Here is a 6,000-nt window from a genome sequence, read left to right on the forward strand (position 1 = left end):
ATTAAATTTATTATAATACATTTCGGTGCATACTTTTAGGTACACACATTTCAGTATATACATTTCGATACAAACATGTAGGTACATTAATTCTATAATACATTTCGATACATACATTTTGGGTGCATACATTTTCAGTGCATACATTTCGGTACACACATTGAGGTACATTAATTTAATATGACACATTTTGGTACTAACATTTAGGTACATTAATTGAGTATATTACATTCCGGTACTAATATTTTGGGACATACATTTCAATACTAACATTTAGGTACATTAGTTGAGTCTTTCAAGTTTGAAGAATGTTTAATAAAATTAATAAATTAAAAAAACTATTTTTTTTGGTCAAAAAATAAATTTAAATGTGTATATTAATAGGGAATTGTTATTGACACTCCAAAAATCTCATTCTACAGTCCAAACTTTCATATTTGGACAGAAAAATGCACTTGTGAGGAGTGTAGAATGAGATTGTTTGAGTGCCAATAACATTTCCCTATTAATAAATTTAATTATTTAATGGAAGACATTGAATGAAATACGCATTAATTAATTTGAATTAAGGACTCACCATGGGACTATAATCAATATATAATCTGACTATAATCAATATATAATCTAACACCAATTTTTTATTAAATTTCAATCTTCTTCAAGGATTAAAGTTAAAAAAAAACCTTGAAGAAGGAGAATGAAGAGAAAGGGTCAAAGAAGAAAGGAAGAAAATTAATAAAAAACAATTAATGAGATGGAGAGAGAATAAAAAAAAATCTTAAGTAAAAGACTTTTAGAATTTCATTCCTAATCCATAATTATTTTAATAAAAAATTAATTGAATTAAATGGATTACATCTCAACCATTAAAAGTTTACAAATCTAATGGCCTAGAACTTATATCAAAACTTGTGTCAAAAATGTGGTGTCACCGATACGCCTTGTGTGTGTGTGTGTGGAGCAAAAAATAATCAAGAAAAATATGGAGGTGACACGTGGATTCTTGGGTTAAAAAGACAAAATTACCATTGATGCACACTGGAACTCCCACGAGCAAGTAGCGGACAATCACGACTCAATTAAGGTCAAAAGTGATCAAAACAAGTATTTATTCAAGACCTATTTCATTCATCCTCATCAAATCATCCCTACAAGGTAACCCTCAATTATTCATTCCAATTAGGATTAATTACCTAAATTAATTGATTAATTTCCTAATTGATTGCTATTATGCGTTTAACAACCTAAATATTAAGCTACTAATCGTACCTTTTAAACTCGCAAGTGCACAAGATCAAACACATAGTATAGAAAGCAAGTACGAGATCATTCCCACGAGGATTGCACTAATATGTATCTAGAGCATGATTTCTAACAATTTAAATTAATTAATTCATAAAAACTAGCAAATATGCACATAAAGGTTTAACAAATAGTTTGAGATGTCTTAAGTTTAAGTAGTAAAACACAATATAAAGAACGTAGGCAAATAAAAGTAATTAGCAATAAGGGTTTTGAAAATAATGTTTGAACGGTTAGGACTTTGGTATCCATCTCTAACCTTTTTCGCCTAAGCAACCGATACACACGATGATACAAAACAGATTTTTGATGCTTTACGTTTGTCAACCTAAAGGCATGGTATCTACTCCTTAAGCTATTGATTTCCGTAAACAACGAATTAGGCATGGGTGTCTACACTAACTCTTTTCATTCTTGAAGTATTTAGCATGGTATCTACTAAGTTGCACTTCGAGAAAGCATAATACAATGGAAATTGACAAACACACGAATCCTAGAACATGGTATCTATTCCGGTTATCCGTGATAATGAATTCCAAGAACTGTAACTAGTTCTCTTGTTACTCGGCATAGGTATAAGACTCGATCATCCAAATTTACCCATGTAACAAACTCAATTACAAGGCTATTCTATGGTGATCAAGCATAAAATAACTCAATAAGATTGGAATTAAAACTGGAATTAATCACTAAAGCATCAATAAATTGTCTTGTAACAAAAGTGTATCGAAAATACTCAAGGAAACATGATTAGGACTTCAACCAAGTCTCAACTATGAAATTTAGTTACTCATAATGTAAATCGGTAGCAAAGACAAACAAAACATAAAGTAAAAGGAGAAGAAAAAACTCTTCAATGATGAATTGTGGAATGGTGCCCCGGTCCTTCCTCTTTCTCTCTTCTATTATGGCTGCTCTTTTTTTATTTTCTTCTAATTGTTTTTGCACACTAACCTGCTGCTGCGCTGAAGAGGGATAAAAACCCCCATTTTCATTTGTAACAGCCCAAGGCTTGAATAGCCTTCTTTTCTTAATTCTAATTCAATGGGCTTTAAAGTCCCATCTTATTAGTCTTCTTATTTATTTCCTTACAGACTTTTTAGCTTCTTCCAACTAGTTAAAACTCCTAATGAATAGGAATTTTAATCTTCATTTAATATGCCACATTGAAACACATATGTAGAAAATTTCGTATTCGCGCGTAACCTAATCTTCATGTACTAAAACTGCCATAACTCCCTCTAGAAAAATGATATTCAGGAACCGTAAAATTCTTCGGAAAATAGACATCCGTGGCTTTCCAAACATATATGGAACATCTCCTAGTTCTTCCCGAGTCAATACAGTTTAATTCACGAACTCGACTGCTTTGCACAGGCTGTGCTGATGACATAGGATTGTAAAAGCCTTTTTTAGCTCCTTTTGCACTCTTTGCTTGTTACAACCTACAAAACACAAATATAATGTAAATTCTATATAGAATAGTAAAACAAAGGTGTAAACAAGGAGAATTATTAAATATATAATAGCGAATTTACGAGCATAACCCTATTTCATCCATCCTCATCAAATCATCCCCACAAGGTAACCCTCGATTATTCATTCAAATTAGGATTAATCACCTAAATTAATTGATTAATTTCTTAATTGATTGCAAGATATTATTTTGACATAATACCTTGCAATTACACCCAAAAACCACCATAAGTGGCCGGACCCCTTTTCTCCAAATAGGGCCAGCCACACCCCTATAAATAGCTCCCATTTATCCCAGAAATCTAATTCCAACTCTTTTCAAAATTCTCTAAACACTTTTTCCTTAAATTCTAACTTTGGCATTGGAGGTTCTTAGGCCAAAGCCCCACCCATTCATCGTGGGTGCGTGAGGCTCTTGGCCTTGACCTAAGGTGTTAATTGTTTTGCAGGTGCATTTTCGTTCAAGAAGAAGAAGGTGGAAATTTGCATCCACAAATTAGTGCTTTCATTGAGAGCTTGAGTCACACGCTCGTAGAAGACTCTCGCATTCAAGGTTTTTCATTTTCTTGTTCAATTGTAGATTTTTCGTACGTTCTTACTCTTAGAATTTTTATTTATAAAAATTCTTAGATAAAATGTAAAAGAGAAGTACAATGACAAGAGATTCGGAAATCTCGACGAACGGAAATTCCAACATTCAAGAAATTGGACCATGACGATCCACGAGGCTAAACGTGACAACAAGTGTGACATGCCCCGATCCCGATATTCCTTGAATACCAGGATAGGCACGTGCTGGCCGACACCTGAAGGTGATGAAAGTCATTGATTGAATGCAGATGCTGAGAATAAGGAATAGATAAGGTTTATAAATGTAAAAGAATAAAGAATATGCATTTAAGGAACGTGTTTAGAGCACACATCTAATCTAAAACACTAAAAGAATTAATATAAAAAATTGGTTGAACAAAGGAGTGGGTCCTACACCGAAAGGACTCGAAGATACCGATGCGGAAATGCTTGGATGCCGGGATTGTATGCCTCGTACGTTGTGTCGTAATCCTTGTTTCTAAGACCTGAATGGGGGCGCAAAACAAAGGTGAGTGGACCAAGTTCATATGTACAGTAATAATAAAACAGTTATCAAGATACTAACCCCCACAGTTTATATACAGAAAACTACTAACATAATAAGTAATAGTTTTACTGAAAACCCTAGCATGCCAAAAACATCTCTAATGACACATCGCGGAAATCAAAACATCAATCGTCTCACAAATCGTCTCGTAAGCACGATGTGCTGCTAGAAAGATCACTGAATAAATATAACTCCCGGCCCTATGCTAACACCGTGGTCTCTGTGCCCGTAGCCAGAGATTACCAACTCTCGGGCCAATGCCTGCTCCGTGTCCCTCAGCCCGTAGCTAGGGATTATTTCTCCCGGCCTATCTGCCAACACCAGATCCTCGCCCCAGGCGGCATAGTGTCCACTAGGTACGCACAAATAGTTATGCCTCTCATAAATAACCATTTCATAGTATAAAGGCATTAATCGTCTATACTATAAATAGGGGTTTCTAAAACATGTTCTAGCATCCTATCGTCATCCATCAGATAGTCTACCAGTTCATGGTTTTTATAGAAAATACGATATATCAAACTATAGCTTAATATAGGCTAATAATTAATTCCTCACAAAAAACGAGACGATAAACAACATATTCCATAAACATGCTTAACATAAAATCAGTTCATAAACTCGTAAGACATGCTATTCATTTATGCAATTAAACTATGAAATCATGTAAATTTTAGAAGGGGTCCACTCACAGTACTCCGTAGCAGCACAATTGTGCGGAAGAGGATTAGGGAAATCCCCACTTGCAAGTTCACTTAAGCACAAAATTGTACAATTTATCAAACTACCCAACTATAGAATTTCAAGAAATGGAAATGGGTCTTGGGTTTGGATCCGGATTAGGAACAAAGAGGGTGGTTTGGGCTTGAGCCCAAACCCACACAACACACATACACACACGTCAGCACACACACATGCATGCACAACACACATGCACACATGCACAGACACATGCACTCACACATATACACATACACATGCACTAAACACACACACACACACACACTCACACGTCACACACACGCAACACACCACATACGTGCACACACGTGCGCCACACACACTCACATACATGCACACACTCACACATATGCACGGCACACACACACATACACACACACGTAGCCCATGCAAGGCACGGCCCGCAGGCCAAATAACCAAAACAAAGAAAGCTGGGCTGGTCCAAATACGGGCTAAGGCCCGTGGGTGGCCTGAAGGGCCTGGTGTTGACGAGAACCAACAGAGAAGAACGCTGGAGCTTCTACAGCTCCAGCCGACTGTAAACGTAGCCTTTAGGGTCCGATCTAGCTACCAACAAGAAGAGGAAGTTGAGATGAATGTGATTATACCTTTGGTTCACCGTGAAACGGCCTGAGATGAACGGAAAGCTCTTCGACACTCACGGGCTCGCCGGAGTTGGGTAAGCTTTCTCCCGAATTGATTTCGGTCTAAACCTTGAAAATAATGAAATATAATCACTCAACCACATCTAAACATCGATCTATAACGGATAGAAGGAGACCCGATTCTTACCTAACCGGAAACAATGAAGGAATCTTACCGAAGGTTTCTGGGGTTTCGTCATCCCTACAACAACATGAGAGAGAGAGAGAGAACTGAAGAGGTTCTGATGATGATGATGGTTGTGTCTTCCTCAAGCAGGGAATGCAGTTGGGTGTGAGTGGGTGTATGTGTGGGTGTCTCGGTGAAAGAGGGAAAGAAGAGAGAAGGGAGCGAAAGTAAAAACAGAAAGAAGAAGAAGAAGAAGAAGTCATCGGGGGGGGGGGGGACACAGAGAGAGATGAGGTTTGTTAGGGTGCTGCCACGTGGCAGTTTGAGGGAGTTTAGGAATCTAGATAAAGGGTCTAGATTTAGTCAAGCTAGGGGACCAAAATGATAAATTCAATAAAACTTTGGGAAAATATAAAATTACATATAAGTTCGGGGGTGGGGTTTAACAAAGTGGAGCGGCACCACCACCAAGAGGCTCCATTGTGGCAGCCACCACGAAAGCAACCGTAGCAGACACCCTCGGCAAGGCCCACATTGCCTTATAAATAGGTCCCATTTCTCCCAAAAACCTA

Source organism: Malus domestica, chromosome 08 (genome assembly GCF_042453785.1).
Source record: "Malus domestica chromosome 08, GDT2T_hap1".
In the NCBI taxonomy this organism is placed as follows: domain Eukaryota; kingdom Viridiplantae; phylum Streptophyta; class Magnoliopsida; order Rosales; family Rosaceae; genus Malus; species Malus domestica.